We start from the raw sequence: 24244 nt of genomic DNA, 5'->3' as shown, positions 1-24244 counted from the left end.
CATATCACTCTTTTTGACGGGAATGACTAAAAAATCCTAAGAGAAAAACATAAATAACCATCTCACCACTGAAACTCGACAATCATGTATAACATTTGTATGCTTTGGCATAGCAAAATTGTGATATTTTTGGCTTACATAATTGGGTATTTCTTCTTTCTCTACATGTTCTTATGCATGATATGTTCAAAAAGAAAATATGCAAAGAATATAAAAGCAAAACGAATCAAAATGCTTTTAAATATGGTTGCAAGCGTGTTTCTAAGAGATTTGGGAGTTATAGGATATACCTCGAAAGTGATAGCTCTCATCAAACAGTTATGATTGTGTGTGAGTGTATTTGATTTTCTCATATCTTAAATCATCATAATATGAGAAACTTGTGCACACTTGTTATATTTTTGCACACAACATGCATACTCTTTACTACTCTTGATACATGTGCAGCTAAAATATGATTTGGCTACCGCAAGGAATACATGCGTTGATATATGCTCACTAAACTGTCTTAACTTGTTTTTTAAAAATAAAGGGGGTGTTTGGGAGAGGAGTTTGAGTTATGTTATTTAGGTGTTTTTTATATACGTGTGGGTGAAAAAGTGTGTGAAAATATGTGTAATATTATTTAAAATGTGAAAAAATGTGTTAAAACTAACCTACCAAACACTCCCAAAATTGCTTAGATTTGTTTTGTGTGTGTGTGTATTTTGGATCTATATGCTTTGCATCTTGTTTGAGATGAGTTTTGAGAGCTTAATATGTTGGTGTGATGTTTGAGTGAGTAGCTTGATTTATGCATTCATCTCTATGTGTTTTTCCCTTTTGAAAAACCTCTTTTCTTCAAAGCTCGATAGCTCCTCGACACATCCTTGACAAATATTCTTTCTATCGAGCCTTCTTCTTGTGATCTCGACAGATCCTCGATAGCTTCTCAATCCATTGAAGAAATTTTTTGAGCTTTCTGTCTACCCAATAGATTCTCGACAAATCCTCAATTCATTGAGATTTCTAGGTTTTCTCTCGATAGCAGCTCAACAGCTTCTCGATCTGTTGAGACCCTTTTGCATGCATTATTTTTCACATGTTTTGCATCTTTCTTTTATCTTGTCATCCATAGCATCTTGTTTCATTACATTCATGCATTTATATGGTTTCCTTGATCATCTTTATGTTTCTCAAATGAAGTTTTTGAGCTTCTTGTACCCTTTGTCAATCATGACAAAAAGGGGGAGAAAATGTGGTTTCTCTTTAAGATTCTACATGTTAGGGAGAAAAATGCATGCCTCTGTAAGGGGGAGTTGTGTTTCATCTTGTTAGGGGGTGTTTACCTCCTTGTTGTTTTAGGAGCTTCTTTTAGTTTCTTGTACACCGGTCTTGTGACCATTTTTACATACATTGTACTTATCTTTGATATATATATATATGATGTGTGTCTTCTTTATCTATCTTTACATGTGTTGTTTCTTTTATCTCTTTATACACATTTATTTATGGATGCATTTTTTTTTTTCTGTTTCACACATGATGCCTTAATGAGTTTTGTTTAAGTGATTTAGAAAGACAGGTTGTGAAAGTCTATCATGCCATGAACTCTTTTCTTGTAAAGTTTTTCAAGAGTTTGTAGTAAGTATAAATTTATTTTGTAATACAACAAGTGGTTATGAGTTGAGTGATTTAAGACTTCTCTCATGATTATTTTTTTTTTTTGTGGTTTTGTCACAAATTGCCAAAGGGGAAGATTGTTATGGACATATTTTATGTAATTGGCTAATCTTTTGACAAAACGCATTTTACTTGTAATTGGATAAATCTAGGGTGGGTTTAGTACTTCAAGAAATCAAGTGTTCAAGTTTAGTATTGAAGTCATGCAAGTCTGACCAAGAAACAAATGAAGAAAAGTTATTCATTAAAGCTTGACAGATACCTTGACAGAAAATCTATCGAGACTTAATGAAGGAAGCTTGATAGAAGCTGAATCTATTGAGATTTATGAAATCAGAATTTTCAGATCTGGTTTTCAGTCCATGCTTGTATATTTGTGTAGGGTTTCTTTTCTTACAACCCTAGACATATATAAGGCTTATTTTAAAGGCCGTCACATATGCATTGGGGGTATGCACATAGAGAACATATGAAAAAGTGATTGAGTGTCTTATTCTCTTTATAAGAATTTACTGCATCTTTTGCACCTTAGGGTTTTGTAACCAAGTACTTCATGATCTTCAATGTTGATGATGTGAAGAACTTTGCAGCCAACAACATTTTCTTCAAGTTGCTGGAGTTAGTTGTGTACTGGGATCCGTGTATCATTGGTTAGTCACGTACTGGGATTCGTGCAAAAGAGTGGCGTTCATATATTGAAGAGTTCAGAGGTTCTGAAGCAGTGAAAGGTTTCTGTTGTAAATTCATTTATGGGGACTGTAAAGTATAAGGACAAATGTTTTATACTAAATCTGAAACTTTTCTTTATTATAGTGGATTGCTTTTCGAGAAGGTTTCCCCCCAGGTTTTTACTATGAAACTAGTTTGTTTCATTAGTTTCCATGGTCATCATATTTTGTCTTATTTACTTTTTCGTTGTGCATGATATTGATGTTTATTTGTTTTAACTAGGTTTATTCATAATAAATCTAATTAACAACTTGGGTTTAAAACTTGTTAATTTTTTCAACTGGGGTCTAAATTTCCCAACAAGCTCCCCCCTCTTAAATTTCTCTTCAAAAAACCCAGTCATCTTTGGTCCCTCTCGCCCATCCATCACCGGCTCTAAGGTCTGAGGCACCACAAACAAGCTCCACCATCCGCGGGTGTTGCCCATCGCCAACGAAACACAAGTAGTTTTTGTCTCTTTAGATTAGATTTCTCATTTTCTTTTCATTTTTCTTCATCTCCAACCTTCTCTGGTTTCTCTTAGGTTCGATTTCTACTTCTTGCTGGAAAAACACCTCAAAGTTTTAGGTTTTTATTTTTGATGAATCATAATTTTTACACATATTTTATTTCTTATCATTTTTCATATGGATTTTTTGGTGTTGATTTGGTTGTGTGGGATTTATTTATTTCTTTGATGCTTTTGCTTTTGGTTGATTGATATGAGTTAGGGTTTATGAGTTTTAGTTATGGGTAATTTCACTCTTTTTGTATGAAATGGCTTTCCTTTAGGAAGATGAAATTAGCTTCCCATGATATAAGATTCTTCCTTACAGTACTATGTCTAGATTGGTATATTGTGGGGTTTGTGTAGCTTGATGATTCAATGTTTGTGGAAATTGAAATTAGGTAGTTAGTGGTTGTGGATGATCTTGATGGGCCTTTCACTGTTAAGGTTTTTGATGACAACCACTGCCCTGGTAATTTTTTCTTCTTCTTTTATAGTTTTTGATTGACTCTGTATTGTATTTTGCTGTTTGCTTGGTTTGCTTATGTGGGTTTTGTGAAAATTGTAAAATTTTGTTCTTATTGTTGGATATATCATATTAAATGTATATGAGTTTGATTTTATTTTGGTTTTGAATTCTAAGAGGTCCTTGTGGTATTCTTACCTAGGAACGAAAGCAGACGCAAAGAAGGAGATGAAGATTGTTGCGTCTTCGTCTTCCGTCTGCTAGTACGATAGGAGAAATAGAACAACTAGGATAGCAACTCAAAACTAGCTACTAGCTACTCGGATAGGACTAATAGAAGCTAGGATAGGAGCTGTCAATCAATAGAAGATAGAAGCTAGAAAGGAAGGGAATGTAGTAATAGGTAGCTAGTGTGGGTTATTTTTTTTTTTTTTTTCAGGACACAGGCCCAAGTATGAACAAGAATCCTGAGCCCAATACTTATTATTTTAAGGGACTAAGCTTGGTTTACCGCAGCTAAATTTGGGTTGATTTTGAACCAAGTAGTGCACAGAGCACGAATCCTATAACACATAAATGCTAACATACGAGAAATATATGTATTGAACAAACAAGAAGGTAGCAAAGGAACGAAATGATAAAGAAAGGCACAAAATAAAACGCTAGGGATCCTTGAAATAATATAGATACTTTGTTACTTTCTTGGTTATATAATACACTACGTTCGCTAGGATGTGTTACAAGGTCTAAATAAGTTCGAAAATCATAGACTTAGATGGATTTTAGGCCTTTAAGACTTGCAAAGTTTGAATCCCTTTGAATCCAAGTATGTTCTCCAGTGCCTGCTTAAGGATATTGGACGGTATTTCCCTCTATTTTCTCTCTTTTTCAGATTCTCACAAAGCTTTCTCTTAAGAATTTCACTCTAATTAACTGTTGCTAAATGCCTTTCGCATGTAGCTACTTCCCTTTTTATAGTGCCATCCTAAGGTTTCTAGGGTACCACTAATTCCCTCCATTTGCTCCCCTGGGTACCAGAACCAATGTTGTGCCAACAATGTTGGTGGTTGGTCCCTTCCTTATTCCTCATTATTTTCCTCTTTTGGGGTTTCTTCCTCAAAAGCCTCTTGCTGACATTCCGTTCTGGGATATCCTACAGAGCTGACCTTTGATCTTTCCTCTTTTAAGGCTTCTAGATCCCACCTTTTCAGATTCAACTTTTGGCTACCCTTCCCTTTGTCATTTTTTTCCAAGTGAGTTGATTCCTTCCTGCTAGGTTGAAAGTTTCCCAGCTACCTTCCTTCACGGTTCTTCTTTCTGGGTACCCCGAGTTACCAGCTCGCTGCTCATGAGTTGTTGGTTCCCAAGCCTTCTGATCCATTTTCTACATCATTGGGTGGATGATAGGGACACATCTGCTCTTGTTCTTTGTGCTTCTTGGCATACCCCCTTGACTTGTCTTAATCCAAACCTGGCCTTACTGCTCGTCCCAAGGATCATAGGCTCCTTGGAGTTCCCAGATATCTTGGCCCGGTTATTTTTCGAGCTCCCCAGTGATTTTTTTGACTTTTAATGACTGGGTTGGGCTTTTTTCCTTCCTTTATTTCGTGGGGGTCGAAAGTTGCCCATCCATGGGCTCAAGCCTTTCTTGACGGACCCTTAATGGGTTTGGATCTCTCCCCCTTTTTATATTAGGAGCCCAAATGCTTTATTATTTTCTCAGGCTTCAATCCTTTACGTTGTTTTGGGCCTTGGTACATCATTGTGATTTTTTGGACCTCAACAAATTGTTATTAGGGTTTTTTTTTTTACTGCTTCTCAATGATAGGATTTGTTTAAATATGATCTTATAATGATATTTGGTATTTAATATTTACGACTGAATAGAGATTGGAGTGGATGTTACCCTGAGAATTAGAAAGGGATGAATTAACAGGTGAAGCAGATATGTAGTTCCAAGCTATTTTGGAGAAAAATTTAAGTTAATGGCATGAAGCCAAGTTTAATAAAAAGTCTATAACTTCAATAAAAATAAGTACTTCGGAAGAAGTCAGAAGAAGCCAATCTCCTTTTTCTGTGTGTGCATGCACCTACTTTTGTTTTTTGGGAGTGGGGAGGATGTTACTCTATTTTATTATGAATGAGTTTAGGCATTGTGAACCAAATTTATGTTCCATGATCTAGCTAAATTCAGATTTGAGGCGAAGAAGAATAAATAGCATGTTCATCTGTAACAACATATCCGTGGTCTCAGGTGATGAAGATGTACCACTAAATTGTACCCTTAACTGTTTTGCTAGTTCCATTCCTTGAATTAGTTCACTAATCAGTGTCTTTTGCTCCCAGCTCCAACCATTCTCCATCTTTTATAATGTTGTAAATAGGGACTACAAGGACAAGCAATAGTCTATAAGTGTGGAAGTGATCTGCTAGTACATTTGATTTTTGAGTAAGCTTATTGGTAAGCGTTTTGCTAGTTGATACCAAAAACAATGACCAGCATGCTTCTAGATTGGATATGTGTTGTCAATAAGCAAAAGCTTTCCACTAAAAGTAGAAGCCAGGGGAATATGGAAGACCCAAATGGTGAAGAGAATTGCTATGTACACAAAATATTCACAACATATCATAGGTGGTTAGTTGTTATTGGTTCAAATTTGAACCTAACACTAAGATTACTTTTTTGCCGTAATAATAACAACCACTAATAACCTGCCATTTAAGACTTGTTGTAAAAATATTGTGAAAATATTGTGGACATATCATTTTTTAATGATGAAAGATAAGAGTGGCATAAAGAGTAGCTTTGTTTATGCTATATGCTGAGAGAACAGAGAAAGAGAAGCTCTAAGTTCTTGCATTTGAAGGAGTCAGTGAAGACCTTACATTTATAGGAAGCACTTTTGGGTTGAGAAAAATATTTAACTGTCTTATCAAAGGCTAAAAGCATTCTCTATGGACTTTGATTCTAGTTGTGTTTTAGTTTAGTATATTGCCTCAAGAAACTGAGGTGCATCATGGGAAAAATTTTGTTACAAACTTAATCTTTTTATTTTTGGTAATCAAATCTTATTTTCTTTCACAATTTATTGCAGATATGTTAAGCCAGTACTGGTTGTGAACTACTAGATTTATGGCACTTCAATGTACAATGCAAGATGGTACATGACACTGTTTATCACTGCTCAAATTGATCTTCAATGAAGATTCTTAAATTCCAATTTGTAAAAGATTCGTTTCCTGCGGGTTTGTTCTAGGAATGGGTAATGGAAGAAGCTTAGAAAACCAAAAAAAATTATTAAATTCATTTGTTTCTAAGCTTCCCTACATGGTTTCTAAAATATTAAGAAAAGTAAGAAGTCAGGAGTTGGATTTGAGAGAGTGGACCAAACAATTTATGTGCTGCTCAATGCTTTTATACATCATTAAGATTTTACATGTAAAAGACTGTTGCAAATATTTTACATGTAACAATTTTTATTTATTTATATAAGTTGACGTAACAAAGATTTAGTTTTAGTTTTAGTTTTTTGTTTTTTTGAATTTGCATAAGACAGAACATGATGATTGAGACCGATAAAATTCAGATAAAATTGTAATACCATGATAAGAAAAAACTGCTTTCTTTTTTTAAAATTTAGCTAAAATTTAGGAGTTTTTAAATTTGTAATTTTATATGCTTAATCCTATTATTTAAGTTTTATAAACAGGTAAATTTGGGATATTGTGGACTTAAAATTGAGATTCCAAAACAAGGAAATTTTTTTTTAATTTATAAAAAAAAATCGCTTAAATAATAGTATAAGTAAATAAATTTAAATTGAACAATTACATATAACTTAAAAAAAAAAAAAAAATCAAAGCATGCTAGTTTTTAACTTTTTATTTTCACCGATCACAACATATCAACTAAAAAAAGAAAAAAGATAAAAAGAATCGGATAAAATATGTTGCAGGCCCTCCATTTGTTAACCATATATCCAAGAGATGATTACCAAAACGCCACGTGTATTCCGTATTGAAAGCTAAGCTATCATTGACTACTAGTGGGAGGGTCCCACTCCCACAGCCACAAGCCCATACCACGTCTGCAAAGAAAGCAAGACTTGTTCTTTCCGTTCTGTCCCGTCTCACTGCTTCTTCAAGAGACACGAGAGAGGGAGGGAGGACGGCCTTGGCCTTAATTTCTGGTTTTCACTGTTTCAGTTTTCACTGGTTTTCACCGTTTGTTTGGACTGAAAACAGTTTCAGGAAATCATTTTCCGCGTTTTCGTATGTTTGGCAGCCACGGAAAATTCGGTCAACGGAAAACCATTTGGCCAATCGGAAAATCAGCCCTCTCCAACGGAAAATCATTTCCACTTTGATTTTACCTTCAAATGGTTTCCGGAAATCACACTGAAGAGAGAGCTCCTCACACAGTCCAAAACTCATCTCCAAGCTCACCTCAGCCAAACTCCGGCCAAGCTCGGCCCAAACGCCGCACAATCTCGCCGTCCGAGCCGTGCCTCGCACCGCGCGCAATCCGAAAGACCGAAGCCTCCACCGCGCGATCTCGCCTTCGCCGTCCATCGCGCGATCGAACCTCCGCCACGTGTCTCGCCTTCGCCGTACATCGCGCGATCGAAGCCTCCACCGCCGTCGATCTCGCGATCGAACCTCCGCCACGTGTCTCGCCTTCGCCGTCGATCGCGCGATCGAACCTCCGCCATGTGTCTCGCCTTCGATCGCGCGATCGAAGCCTCCGCCGCCGTCGATCGCGCGATAGAAGCCTACGCCGCCTTCGATCGCGCGATCGAAGCCTCCGCCGCCTTCGATCGCGCGATCGAAGCCTCCGCCGCCTTCGATCGCGCGATCGAAGCCTCCGCCGCCTTCGATCGCACGATCTCTCCTCTCTCTCTCTCTTCCTTCTTCTCTCCCAAAGTTGATGATTTTTTTTTTTTTGGTTTTGTTTGTTCAGTGTTTATCTCAGAAACGATTTTTGTATATTGATTGGAAGCTAAGAAAATGTGAGAAAATGTGAGAAAATGTGAGCAACAAATACAAAATGCATTTTCTATAATATTTTCAAGATGACAACCAAACACCTGAAAAAAAATTTCAAAGTATTTTTTCAAATGTTACCAAACACCTAAAAATATTTTCTTTTCCCGAAAATGTTTTCAGCTGAAATCATTTTACACCCGGAAATTATTTACTGCCGAAACAAACGCACCCTTAATTGAAAAGCTTGTCTTTTTCTGTTAAAAAAACACACCTCCATCTGATTAATTTTTGTACTACAATCCCAAACAAAAGGATAAACTAAAATACATAAAATAAAGAAACTTTCTTGCTATTGAAGCTTGATAGTGAACATAATTAGGTGGGCCATATATAGCGGACTCATTCAAGAAATAAAAAGCAATTGGATAATGCTCTATGATCATCTATTGCTCCACTCCCACATCACTGCCTTTTCATTCGGTTGGTACAGTTCCCTTTTTTTTTTTTTTGTGATTTCTTTTTCATTTAATTATTTTACTTTTGTTTGTTTTTAATCTGAAATTTCAAACTTTTTTTTTTGGAAATAACGTTAGCTGGTTTTTTTTTCCCCCCTCTATAAATTTGAATTGGTTTGGTTCTGATGAATAACCGTTTTCTGGGTTCTGCAGATTTGAATCTCTCTTTCAGTGTTGGGCTTAAAATTTTGAACTTTGTCAGTGTAAGTCATTCACTCTCATCTTTATTTGCATGTCAATGCTAAGCTAATAAATTAAGCCTGGTGGACGAATGGTGTGTTTTTTTTTCTTCTTCTAATGCCTCTTCCCAATTATTTGTTAATTTTCTCATCTGGGTATTCTTTGTTATATGCTAAATTTGATTCAATTGTTGTTGGTCTTTCTAGGTAAATGTGGGAACTGGAATGTGTTTGAATCTGATTTCTCTGTGTCTGTGATAGTGATAGTGATAGTAATAGTGATAGAGGAATGATTGTTTTATTCCAAAGAGACATATGGTCATTTTGATATTGCTTCAAGCTGAATGTTCTGAGATATGAAAGGGTTTAAACATTTCAGTCCTTGAATTTGAAAGAGGCCATTGCATTTCTCCCATTCCCCTGGTTTGACAAGCTGAATGTTCTGAGATATGAAAGGGTTTAAACATTTCAGTCCTTGAATTTGAAAGAGGCCATTGCATTTCTCCCATTCCCCTGGTTTGACATCTTTTCATCGGTTTATTTGAAATACAAAGTCATAAAGCATAAGTAATGATGCATTGCAACTTTTTATTCAGTGAGATTTCATTCTGAGACCTACCCCGCCTCCAAAAATCCCTTTTTATATCAAAGATTGAAGATAGTTCTATTTTCTTTAAAAGTCTCTATCTTGATTTTAATTATTTTTTATTCCTTTCCATCCAAACAAGATTGTTTTGTTCTATATTATTCTATTCATTTCCATTCCATACTTTGTAAGTTACTCATCCTAGGTACTGATTCCTCTATTATTATTAAGCTTTTTGAGTGTTTTCTTTAGAGATTCCTTTTGTATGCTTCAGCTTGGGTTGGAGTTGCATTGTTGTCCACAACTCCTCTGAATTGTGTTAATTATGTAGTTTCATGATTTCAGGTGTTGGCGAATTCATGGGAGATGTACATATCAAAAAGGAAATATCTGAGATCCCTTCAACAGTGAGTACTTGTTTATAAGCAAGCATAACTAAGTATATACCTTGAGAAATCTTGATGTTTCATTCTGTGGTGTCATTAATGTATTTATTCTTTTCTTCTTTTAATTCAAGTCACATCAGGTCAGACGTTTTTCAAGTAATGGTTACCTCCTAGAAGTACATAGTCATCAGACAAAGCATTTGGTCAGAAATTCTCTGCTCTTTATCATTTATTTGTGTCTGCATTGTCATTTTTTTTATTAAAATAACCAACTTGATGACACCAATAATGTGTTATCCGATGGTAGGGATAGATGCTGAGACACCTTATTTAAAAAGATTCAAAGTGGTTTCCATTCAACCCATGGAGTAGGGTTCGCATTGACCAAAGGGCTTCATTCTTGTTTGGCCACTTATCAATAATGAATACCATCTGTTTGGAAAAAGGAAAAAATAGTAATAAATATATTCAAAAATGAAATTTGTGTATCCCACATTAGGTTTGCCCATTTAGTAAGTGAAGAAGGGATCACTCCAAGATCAAACTTGTCAGCTTGCATTGTTCACATTTAGGTCATAGGAATATAGTTGATGTGGGAGCTTGTTCTCTAAATCTAATAGAGGTTAGTGTCTCAGGCCCATGGTGATGCTGTGAAGAACACTAGTCTTCTTATTGATACTCTCGGATTTCACTCGTTAATGGATGATATTTTCACCCGCTTCTTGACACTAACTAGTTATATAAGTCGTCGTTTCATTCAATTTATTGGTGAGTTACTTCTTTGTTTAATAAATGCGTTATTTTGGAGATCATTGTTCTTGTCATGAGAACATCAATGCCTTCGCAATGTAGGATGTTTTTTAGTTCATTGAAGTTCTGTTAACATCCAGGTTTTTGGAACATAATGGCTGCATTTGGGCGTGCTGTTATTGCAGAGGATCTTGTATTTAGAGATGTCATTAGATGCTCAGAAAATTTGGTGGTAATTTCTTCTGAACGGAATCCAGGATGTTCTTGTTACAGCATTTGTACATCTATTACTGAAGGATGTTCATCGTCTTCTAAACCTTGCATCTCCATTTCAAGCCCTACAGTCCTGGAAGGAAGAACATCAGGACTTAGGGAAGAATTGATTGTGAATGCAAGATCTGAAGTTGTGGAAAGCAATTACAACTGTAGGGGTGTCCCTATCTTTTTCCAAGGGTAAAAACTTTCTTTCCTTTAAGATTATAAATGATGCCAATCTATAAGATTCAACCATGTATATCTAAGTCATAGTCTAACCAATTTGATCAAATCTGAAATTCTGACAATCAGTGTGGATGGTATTTTTAAATGAATTAAATGATTGACATTCTTTGTGCTCAATCAGTTTCACCTCCTTGTTTCAGTATTTTTTAAACAAGACAATGTTTAGTTCCTTTTCATGAATTAGTTGACTGCCAAGTACTTTTGTGTGGCAACCCTCTGTTTAAGACTATGAAGTGGTAACCACCATATGGTGCAATATAAGGTAGGATTTTTGTAATGGTACTGCAGCTCTTTAATAATTTGATTGCAAATTTTGGCCATCTTCATCTTTAGTTGCTTCATCTGGGTGTAGGTTGATGCTTCCATTGTCCAGTTTACGATTTGCCTGGAGATTGTCATTATTCTCCTGGAAACAGTTTTTTTCTTACTTGAGATGCATTCAAGTTCAAGTTCATAGGTAAAAGAATTAGATTTTAACCATGAACTCATGGGTGCATGTGCCATAGAAGAATCTGTGGATGGTCTCCTTTAGTTTCTGTTCCAGTTGATGTTATATTTACTCTGAATTATCAATTATTTGCTTATACGTTTGTCTGGTTTTTAATTTGGTTCTCATTCAACATTTTTTAATTATCTTCAGCATTACATCTCGAGTGTGTACAACTTTGCGTGGTTCTTCCGATGATATTGGATGGTTGCAATGCACACCCGGAATGGCTTCTGTGGTGGATGGTACATCGAGATTTTTGGAATTGCTTGCAGGCATAAGGTATCATGCTAAATCTATATCTTCTTACCCCACTATAGTTGGGCCCCTGCCCCTGCCCCAGAGAGGGGAAGGGAGAGGACTTGTGTTGGTTATGATTCATCTATGCATTTTATCTCTGGTATTCTTTTGATTACTATGGACTTAATTGATATTTTTTTGGTCAGTCTTTTCGTTTTCGTTTATTGGAGATGTGCTAGTAGAGTGGATTTTTCCAATATATTCGTCATCTAAAAAACTTTTTTCTTAGGCTCAAATGGATAAAACCTTGTTGAAGTTGCTTAATATTTGTCCAAATTCTGTTGCTGGTCAATCTGCTGTGAGCAAATAGTTTTATGTCATCTGCTTAGCTGAGTTTGCCAAGCACTATTTCCCATCATCTTGCTACCTAAAACACATCAATGATATCATCGTGTATGTTTGAATTGTAACCCTAGGGCTTCCCCCCTCTTCTTCTAAGATAGTTAACTTATATGCTTCATGATTCCTTTTCCTTTTACATGCTGTTTGAAATTTCAATAAAATATACTTATATATGTTTTGTATAACTATATATCTTGTTACTTTGGTAAGTTTTTTTGTTCTATACTCCCAGAAATGGAGAGCACAAACTACCCAACTCATTTGTTTATCTACTAATTCCAGGTAAGAGAAGATCCCTCACCCCTTTGGCAAGAGTTTGGTTTTTATTCATTTACAATTTTGCATGGTTAAACCCTTTTTAATGGGAACTATGATCTGGCAGGCCTCTTTAGTAATCATTGTCCCTTATATTTTGTGGGTGCTAAAAAATTCTTTTCAAAGATGGGTCTAGCTTGTCATATTGCAAAAATTCATAGTGAGGTACGAAATGAATGATTACTTGGTATAAGCATGAAATTTTCATTTTTCTACTTAATTTATTTATAGCTGGTGGTGGAGTTATTATTTTAATGATTGGTTCTCTTGTCATGCCACTTCTCTTTTTTTTTTTTTTTAAATTTTTTCTTCCTTTCCAATTACCTTTTTGTTTCCATATAAGTCATAAAAAATAATATTTTGGCAACTAGTTTCTTATATTTTTTCTTGCACGCAGGCATCAGTTGAGCACAATGCATGGGAACTGAAGCAATATATTGAGGAGCTCTACTGGGGATCTGGCAAGCATGTAATGCTGCTAGGACACAGCAAGGGTGGAGTTGATGCTGCAGCTGCATTGTCTGTTTACTGGTCTGATTTGAAAGACAAAGTTGCTGGTTTGGCACTTGTACAGAGTCCCTTTGGTGGCACCCCTCTAGCTTCTGATATTCTCCATGAAGGCCAGATTGCTGACAAAGAAATCCAGAAGATCATGGAGTTCTTGATATGCAAGCTTATTAAGGTATTCATTTCCTCTCCTCCCCCCCCCCCCCAAAAAAAAAAGAAAGAAGAAGAAAAAAACTATAATTTATGCTTGATATCATCTCAGAATCATGCAGGAAGAACTTAAATTTCACAATGGGGAATTGTTAGATGCTTTTACTTTTTGTCTTAGGTCATGATGACATGCTCGCGTAGATCTCCATTCCTGCATCATAGACATTGTTATACGCCACCCTGCTTCCATTCTATTAGAAATTTCTTGTGCAAACTTTCTTTCAATTTTTCACTGAGTTCTTACTTTCCATCATTCCTTTTATTTCCTCTTTTCCAGGCTAGGTTACTCATAATGCTTTGGTGTAGTTTTGGTGAAGTGTATATTATTTCCTGCAGCATAACATGATTTTTTTGTTATTTTCAGTTTTCCCTTTAAGGTTCTCATCATGACATATTTCAATCATGTATGATAGGGTGACATAAGGGCATTGGAGGATCTCACATATGAGAAGCGGAAGGAGTTCATCATGAAACACAAGCTCCCTGAAAACATCCCTTTGATCTCCTTCCATTCTGAGGCAAGTATAGCTCCTGGTGTCCTTGCCACAATGACTCACATAGCCCATGCAGAACTTCCCTGGCTTCCGTTTCCCAACTTTGGCAATGAGGAGTCTGATAATGTTCAAGCAGGACGTCAAGTGCCTGTAGTGATTCCTTTATCTGCAGCCATGGCTGTATGTGCACTCCACTTGCAGCTCAGGTATGGGGAGAAGAGTGATGGTCTAGTAACATGCCGTGATGCTGAAGTTCCAGGCTCTGTTGTAGTCAGACCAGACAAGAAGCTCGACCATGCCTGGATGGTGTACTCATCAAGGAAGAAGAATCCTAGTGAACCTGATGCTTGTGAAATGTGAGGCTCTTTTGACACTGCTTGTGGAGCTTGGGAAGATGAAGCAAGAAGCAAGGGAGAATTCTAAGGACTAATCCATAGTTCAAACAGGATTCTTTGTTATATCTTTACATTAAAAAAAAGAAAAAAAAGATAGTATCTTTACTTGAGTTAACCATATCATGTCTCCTTTTAACAATTATTCAGAAACAGTTCAACAAAAAGGAAAAAATTCAATAGAAATGAATGGTGGCAAAATCTTGCTACTTTGTTGTGGATCTACTATGTTGTTATTGAAATGCTTCATTTAGAGCTTTGAACAGAATTCACTTTGTTGGTAAGAGCATTCAAAAGGCAAAGACTGGGTTCTAAAAATGAGGGCATATGAGAATGAGGCGTGGATAGTGTAGCGGGGAAGAATAAGGACTGTGTTTAACCTTTGGTTATTAACCTGTGTTTTTCCTCCGGGTATGGACTGTGTGTTCTGGGCCTTCTGGCAACCCTTCCCCTATCCTCACTTACTAAAAGCATGCATTCACATTGAAGCTTCCAAAATAGCTAAAATGCTATTTTAGCACTTCACACACTCGCAAAAATTGCTCCATCCAAGGCGACTAAAAAAATTTGGCAACTAGCAATAGTACTATGTTACTGTTGTGATTAAAATAATGTAAACTTACGTGCAGATTTTTCACAAATAATAATAATTGACACTAATCTAAAAACCTCTATTATTAAGCAAAAAATAAGAATAATTGTTTGTTTTTCCACCCAAAGATGGAGTAAGATAATATTGAAAGTTCATGAATAATATAATGGTAATAATCTAATAATGATATTTTTTTTTTTGAGAACCTAATAATGATATATTGGAATTGAAATATTTCATCCCAAACATTATAGGCAAGAATTAAGCTAAAATTCACTCCATAGTGATTGCAAAATATCATTCGGGTAGGACAACTGTCGTGTATATGTAATGTGTTGAGAAGTTCCAATTTCAGAATTCTTGAATAGTAAGTGCGTAGTCGGCACTCATTTATGAAGTGTGATTAGAGGCATGATTTTTAATATCTAAAGTTATATTTAATTATAAACAACACGTGAGACCGCCATGAGTACTTAGTAATCTTCTATGATTTTTGGCAAAAATTTACCTCTTTGTATAAAAGATGATGACCGCCAATCATTTACTATTTTCTTTGTTAATAAATTTGATAGTTATAATGCAATATTAGGGTCTGTTTGACAATTGACATGTGAGTTTTAACAAAATAACTCATATTTTAAATATTACACGCATTTTCATATACTTTTCACCCACATGTATATCAAAAACACTCAAACAACATAACTCAAACTACTCTACCAAACACCCCCCTTAGAGATTTAAGCTCTTAACGTCTCAGTTAGAAACATCAGGAGGTACCAATTGAATTATAAAACTCTTGGCATAAGAATATCAATTTAATACAATCTATTTTCAGAATAAAATGGAATATATATATTTATATATATATATATATATAACTATTTCGAATAAGAAGCTCATGTAATGTAAATCAATCCACAATTAAAAAAAAAAAAAAAAAAAAAAAACTAAATTCAGAATTATTTTTCACAATATGCTTGAATGCCAATTTGTGATTTAGATTATAATACTTATACATGAGACCGGTATGAGTACATAGTAAGATAAAGTGGATTTAAGTACTCTAATCATAAGTTAATAATTAAGTTCGTTATGGACTGGGAGGTGAAAAATAAAAATGGATGTATGTCCATAGTTTTGCAATGTATAAAGCCGAAACATACTGTCGCTTACCCATTAAATCATCACAACTATCACAAAATCACATGCATAATCCAAGAGTTTCTGCGCATCACACATAATACAGCTTTTAATTAATTCGAAGTGACTACACTTAGCTGGATATATAGGGTTTATGGAGGCCCTTCAAAGCCCAAATTTCAAATTGCATTATTGGGCCTGTGAGCAGGTTAATTCAGAAAACCGAAGGACACTGAGATTAATGGCTGAGCTCAAAAACAGAAAGCAGAAACACACAAGATTTTTTACTTGATTAAAAAAAACCCTAAATAAAATGAGAAAACACGTGTGCTGTTAATTGTTGGCCCTGATTGATTGTCATCAATGGGTGGCGGCCCCTCAAAATCAAACACATGTATTGTTAATGATTCATGACGTGTACGGCCAGGATTAATCAATTGGGACATTATAAATTTTGGTCTTGGGGTCCCCTAGGCCCTAAAATGCTAAAGGGAACAAGGTTTGGGAAACTATTATCTTAGGAGAGAGATTTCTGGTGTGTTGATTTTGTACAGTGAGGGAATTAATCTGGACCCATTTATCATTCCTACAACAAAGCCCATAAAAGCCAAGCTGGATTAATCCGATACAATGAATCTTTGGTACATGGTACACCCAAACTGTCCCCAGCCCATTAACTAAATACCTTTAAATTTCTTTGGTGGAAGTACCCAACTACCTGTAATAACCAGCTCATAAAGGCATCTTGCAATTATAGCCCACGACTCGACAGTTTCCAAGCATATGTCATTGCCCCTCCTTACGTTTCATCGAATTAGCTTTACTTCTTTAAAAAAAAAAAAAAAATCTAGAGACACACAATTGCACACTCAATTTCACAAGTTGCTAACTCATGCAACTGTTAGCAATTGACATTTTTTATCCACTATTGACACGTGCAACCCACCACTATTCGTTATTATAGGGTTATAAATGAGTTGAGTTGAACTGAATATTAAAAATTCAAGTTTGTTTATTTTAATTTATTTCAAACACAAGTTGAGTTTAAACTCAAGATCAAACAAGATTACATGTTTAAGTTTGGTTCATTTATTTGTCGAGCAAGCTTAAACTTGTTAACGAATTACTTAATTAACTTATTCTTTTCCTATGTATAGTAAAATCATGACTAAAATATTTTAGCCATTCATAAATTTATGAATTTTTACTACAATTAATACTTTTATACCATATGAACCAATTTTTCAAATTTATAAAACTCAGTTTCAAGTCTATATAAATATATTTCAAACAAGTATATATATAATCAAGGCTAAAATTGGGTCTGGGCATAACTTGTTTACTAAACAAATGAACGTAAACAAGTTTTTTTATTTTATTCTAGATGTGATAGAATTTGTATCTTTAGCATTCCTTTTATGTTATTGTTCTTCATCATTAGGTTAAGTCATCAATGAAGTTCCTTTTTGGTGTAAGCAAAATTTGTTCAACATCTCTTATTTAAGATAGAATACTTACCTATTTGAACTAACTAAATCCCACAAGCGTTAGAAGGTTGCAGTCATAGTAGAAGTTGCATTGTTCAAAAGTTAAGCATGAGTATATGCCCATCTTGAACATTATAAGATTACTAAACAATTTTCTCTAATTTTCTTAATCTCTCTAAAAGGCAATTTTAAAAATACATATACAAATTAAGTTGAAGAGTTTTGTATTTCAGTTCTATTGTCTAGTCTCTTTTATGAGAAGAACTAAAATTCAAATCTACCTTCCCCATTTACTATAACAATTGAATTATATAAAATAAAAATTACATACACTACAAAGCTCTGGAGGTAAAGCATTGGTATGCAACCATTAAAAGGAAAAAGAGAAAACTAAAATAAAAGAGTCAATGTTTTGTGTTTAAAATTTTATGTGACAGAGATGATGGGTTAGGAATTTGGAGCATTCAAGATAATATAGTTTTCGAATTTATCTATCAACTAATTTATGTTATGAACAAATTTACCTGCATGGCTACAGGATGATAATCAGATACCTAAGACTCACCGATTTTCAGCCACCATTGTAATAACTGGGGAAATGTATAGATATTCATTTATGTTTACAATAAGAATTTGAAGATATATTATAGCAATGTCTTACTAAATCTATGAGAGATTCGTAACAACTTCTGAGTATGGGTGGCAAATGTTTTTTGAGAAAGTTTCAACTTATGGCATCCGTTCCTAATGATAGCTATTTATCATTAGACCAAGACACCAATTAGTTTTTGGTGTAGGCAGGGATTGAATTCCAGATCTCTTATACAACCATTAGAGACTTTACCAGTTGAGCTAACTGGAACCTATTATGGGTGGCAAATTTATTGCACGTGGATAAGATTTTTTTTTGGAGAGAGTTTCAACTTATGGCGTCCGCTCCTGATGATAGCTCTTTATCATCAGATCAAGACACCAATCAGTTTTTGGTGTAGGTGGGGATTGAACCCCAGATCTCTTAAACAACTATCAGAGACTTTACCAGTTGAGCTAACTGGAACTCACATGGATGAGATAAATAATCAAACATTAACGTATTTGATTCTCAAAAAAAAAAAAAAAAAAAAATTAACATATTTATCTCTGCCAAAAAAATTGAGACGGCTCCACTCATTAATGAATCAAAGCTTGGGTCATATTCTTTGCAACTACTCAAATGTGAAATTTTTTCCCATCACAATCCACATGTACATCTTCAATCAATTGTGAAATAAATGTTCTCGTCGATTTCAATGTCATTTTAGGCCATACGATTGATTTTTATAATTTAAAGAAATTTTTTTTTTCAAAAACATTGGGGGTGTAGAATTTCTTTTATATATATATGGGATTGTTGATGAGGATTTTGGTAGTGTTTGTTAGAGGCATTACTTGCTTGAGGTTCACTTGTTCACAACAATCAATGATCTTAGCTTCCAAAATCCCAAGATATACAAATGTTTTAATAAATTTTATAGATGTAAATCCTTTGATGATACAAGAAATTAATGGGCTGATTGTTCAAACCAAGATTAGTTGGAAGACTTGAAAAGATATAATAGTTACAATCGAAGTGCACTGGTGTAAAATTGGCTAAAGACCCTTCGACGGTTAAGTTAGAACTCTCTATAAATCTCCAAAAACTCTAAGCATTTAAGAATTGGAATTCTCACATACCTCAAATTTGGTGAGGTCTAGCCTTTATATAAGAGATTTTGAGTGGGTCTCCTTGCTTTATGTCACTCTCTTCATAGAAGATATATTGGCTGAGTGGAGGTAGTAGGAGCGAATTATGGGGAAATTGTTCCCACTTTCTGAAGTAGTGATCTGATGTGGTAAATCTCATTTTTGTCAAGTTGAGTGAAATTTTCTCTAAGTGTTGAGTAGTTGTGCCTATGGACGGAGGGATATGTTTGGATGACAATCATCATGTGGACGGTCTTCTGCTTCCTAAATGACCCTATAGATGAATCTACCATTTTGTTCCTCATCAGTCTTAATCCTAAGCATGTTCTAACATTCGAGGTAAATTAAACACGTGTAACTACAAAAGTAATCATCTTTTACACTAATGAGAGAGAGAGAGAGAGAGAGATTGACTATATAATACACACCAAGTCTGTTGTGAGTTACTCAATGGTCAAGATCAAAGTGTCAAGATGCAACCCAGACAAGTAAATCTATAAGGATTCAACAGTTGTTTGATCATTATTCAATCGTTCGAAATCTAGGATTTCAACAAACTTTTGATCTTGACTTAATCGATCAAAAATCATGTATTGAAAATATGACGTGTTTTAATAAAATCAGTGTCATGTATCATTAAATCCTAATTGGAATGCTTATACAAAAGAGGTTATACATGACATCTAAGAGGGTCGGAGTGGTAGAAACCCTATGCTAATCAAAGAGAAAATCCTAACCTCCATCGTGTGTGCATGTGAGTTTACAAGATATATTCTTTGAATTGTTTTTCATTGGTGAGATCAAAAGTTGAAGCCACAGAGGTATCATCCTATTGTTGTTGTAGAGTTCAAATATTCAAGAGGTTCTTGGAGCTGGTCAGGGTCTTGGTCGTGAACATGAATGTGTCATCTGTGAAGGTGTTTATATATCAAAAGTTTAGAAGTTTTAGAGCAAAAGAAGGTTTCAACTATAAGTTAATCTACTAGGTAGAGTCTTAACTATTAAGGTTTTATGCTAGATTGTAAAATTTCACTTGATAGTGGTTTTTCCTTTGAAAGCATTTTCAGTTGATTTTTCACTTCATCACCATATCGTGTGTCTATTGCTTTTTTCTTTTTCTTTTTCCTCTTGCTTTAAGATATGGTGCACTTTGATTTGTGGTAATCGATATTGCAATTTTGATCATATAATTCGGTTAATTGGTAATTAATCTAATAATTTGTTGCTTAGTCACTTTAGGGTCAAAACCGGTCTTTTCAATTGGTATTAGAGCTTAGGTACACACTTGCAAGATTTATTTCTTGAATTTGACCCTTGTTTGTCATGGATAAGTAAAAATCTAGGAAAGACTCTAGAAATAAAAAATGAATAAAAATAATCAGGTTATGCAATGCATTAAGTGCTTAGATAAAGTTAAATAAAGAGACTGGGAATTGTACTTAATAAGAAAGATTTTTTTTTTTGTCATTTCAATTGTAGTAGGGACGAGGTTAATTGTATATTTTTTTATTGATAGGACGAGGCTAATTGTATTGAATCTTCTAATAATGAATTTGATGGTCTTGAGACTACATATGGTGAAATTTCTAGGGCTTGTAATCACTTTCACAAACTTTCTTTTTGGTCTCCTTATTTCTGGTGCTAAATTGTATATAGATTCTTTTAGTTCTATTATCTTTTCTCATACTCGTAGATTGTGTAATTCTGTATTTCATAACTTAGCTAGACATGTAATATATGTTAGTGGTTTATATGTGTGGATTGAGAATGTTCCTTTACATCTCAATGTTGTACTTCTATCCGATTATGACCGAGTTTAATCAATAAATTTCTTTTGTCTTCTTTTAAAAAAGAAAAAAAAATTCACAAACTCGCTAGTAAATCTCTAGACGAATTCAATGAAGTCAAATATGGAAAGGAGGCCTTAAAGTTAAATATTTAAATGCAAGAAATGAATTGGCTGAAAACTATAAAGTAGTATGTACATGTCGATAAACTGAAAAGTGTAGAGAGTGAACTTGATTTGTTTAGGACTAAATTAAAGATAATGTCTAGTGCTAAGCCTAATGTAGGATCATCTACCCACATTGACCTGAAAGTCCTCCACTCTAAAATAAAATATTTTGTTTATACCCCCAGGTGATAGGAGTGAGAATACGAAAAGTTTAACTAGGGTAAACAAAGGTAAAATATTAAGGGAGTGTTTGGCAAGCTAGTTTAAACATATTTTCACACATTTTAAAGAATACTACACACTTTTTCACCCACACGTATATCAAAAAAACTCAAACAGCATAACTTAAACTACTCTTCCAAGCACCTCCTAAATACCTCTAGATGATGTTCATGTTTTCAAATCCATGTTTAGATCCCCTTCTAGCCATTAAGATAGATCTAAGTTTATGACTACGGTCGTTTGGATAGAACTTATTGCTGAAAACTAAAAACACTGTAGCAAAATAATTTTTAAATGTGTGAATAGTACTGCGGGATCTATTTTTAATAAGAAATTGTTGAAAAAGTTCGCGCATAGTACGCGCACAGTGCGTGCTGTCCCCTGCAGTAGAAACGAAAAAAAAAAAAAAAAAAAGGCAGAAAACTCAAAACGCAAAACACAGCCACAGTTAAGTTGGATCCAAACGCATTCTACATGTCATGGTTGTGGTGGTGTTGATCATATCAAACTGAATTGTTTCTCAATTGTTATCAGGTTTTAAGACGTTCTTATATTAAAGAGTTTAGAAGTATTGCACCTGTTAGAGCATTCTCACTAAGAATGCTAAATGTTATAAATGCTAAATTTTAATGTCAAGTTTGTAAAAAGCACAAAAAAGTAAGCTACAGCAAATATGCTAAACTTAAAAAAAAAAAAAAATACAATCTGAGCTACAGTGAGCTTTCATCTTTGAAAGCTCACTATAGCTCTAATCTTAAAAAAAAATTATTATTTTAATGCTTGTGGTGGATGATAGTGACGTTTTTAAGGAGGCTGACGGGAATATACAACCCGTCAGCCAGTCTCACTAGGATGCCTCCTTTGTGACGTTTGAGGCCATGCCCCTTACGTAGCGACGTTAGGCTAACGGAACAAGCTGACGAGTCAGAGCTGACGACCTTGGTTGTAAAGGTCCTTGGCTGACATTCTTTGTGGAGACATACATAGGCTGACGGCAGTGTAGGAGGTACGCGTGGGCTGACGACCTTGGCAGGGGTCAAAGCTGAAGGAGTAATCCAACCTTCATTCTTAGCTTATTTTGACTTCTACATACGTGAATATAAGGAAAGTTCTTGCGCTACACGTTCGACTTTGGTCAAGAAGATTCCTATAAGGAAAGGGCTCAACACAATAGGCAAAGATCCACGAATTACTCTTTTAAAAGGAAAGTACTTCTTCACCAAGGCGTTTGTTTCGGCCCCATACCACTATATATACCCCAAAACCCTCATGACCCAAAGGTATGCACAATTATCTCAACTCTGGCACTCTAGGGTTGTTTAAAGACTCTAACTTGATCGTCAGAGGGTTTTTGGCCGGCACCACACCGGTGCTCTCTGTCGATCATCTATTTTCTCTTCGCAGGTGTTGCTTCAATCGGAGGAGTACTCGTAGCTTACTGGTGATTTCTTCGGCATCATCAGTTGGCGCCGTCTGTGGGAACAAACGCGACATTTTCAAATATCTCAGCCGTGCTCTATTCCTGAGACAAAAAGTTGCATGGTACTCACTCGATCGATGGCAACGAACAACCAAGGCGACGAACCGCACGCCACAGCTTTAGAGAGGCAGGTCCAAACGCTCGTAGCGGCGGTTGAGCGCCTCACCAAGCAGAACCATGATCTGGAGGAACAGTTGCGACAAAGGACTGCACACCTGAGTGCACCAGAGGAAGACCAAGAAGGTGCTAGTCCGGAAGGAAGGAACGCAGAAGGACCTGAGGGTAGCAACGCCCCGACTAGACCAGAACGACAAGAGACCAACCGACCGTCCGTCTCGGACGCCTTGCCGACCCACATCGCTGCGGAGATGCAGGAAATGAGGGAACGTATGGACGTAATGATGAACGCCGTTAGAGGACGAGTATCCAGCAACCTGGACGACCTAGTCCACAGGACGGATTCGCCTTTCACAGCGCTCGTGAATTCATGCCCTCTTCCTCCAAAATTTCGCATGCCACACATGGAGAATTACGACGGGTCCAAGGACCCATTGGACCACTTGGAATCCTTCAGGACCCTAATGCATCTTCAGGGCGTACCGGACGAAATCATGTGCAGGGATTTTCTCACCACTTTGAAAGGACCTGCGAGGGATTGGTACAGCAGGCTGACGCCTAATTCCATCGGCACTTTTAAGGAACTAGGCGCACAGTTCGTATCACACTTTATTGGAAGTCATCGACGCAAGAGGACTACTGCATGTATACTGAGTATTAAGCAAAGAGAAGACGAGACATTAAGGTCATATATAGCCCGCTTTAACAAGGAATCCCTTTCGATAGATGAAGCAAACGACAAGATACTTGTGGTAGCCTTCATGAACGGGCTACAAAATGGTAAGTTCTTGTTCTCTCTATGCAAGAATGACCCAAAGACTATGTCCGATGTACATTATAGGGCGACGAAGTACATGAATGCGGAGGATGCCTTGCTCGCCCGAGAGGACAAGCCCAGAAAAAGGGAAAGACAGGAAGATGCACAGCCAGACAGAGGACAAAAAAGGGGGAGGACCAAAGAGCGATGAGATGATCGACGACCCAAGCCGCCTACAGGAAGATTCACGAACTTCACTCCCCTAAATGCGCCCATCGACCAGGTGCTGATGCAGATTAAAGATGAGGAAACTTTGGCCTTTCCTGGCAAACTGAAGGGAGATCCCAACAGGAGACCAAGGGATAAATATTGCCGTTTTCATCAAGACCACGGCCATGACACCACCGATTGCTACGACTTGAAACAGCAAATAGAAGCTCTCATTAGGCGAGGAAGGTTACAGAGGTTCGTCAACA

General features: G+C 35.8%; 1 pseudogene; it reads left to right on the top strand.

Annotated features, from left to right (window-relative positions):
• Positions 1 to 8567: 8567 nt before the first annotated feature.
• Positions 8568 to 14519, top strand: LOC142622780 (uncharacterized; annotated as a pseudogene).
• The last annotated feature ends 9725 nt before the right edge of the window (positions 14520 to 24244 follow it).

This window comes from Castanea sativa, chromosome 1 (genome assembly GCF_040712315.1).
Source record: "Castanea sativa cultivar Marrone di Chiusa Pesio chromosome 1, ASM4071231v1".
Taxonomy (NCBI): domain Eukaryota; kingdom Viridiplantae; phylum Streptophyta; class Magnoliopsida; order Fagales; family Fagaceae; genus Castanea; species Castanea sativa.
The sequence above is the reverse complement of the archived record's forward strand: the minus strand, read 5'-3'. Positions and strand labels throughout refer to the sequence as shown.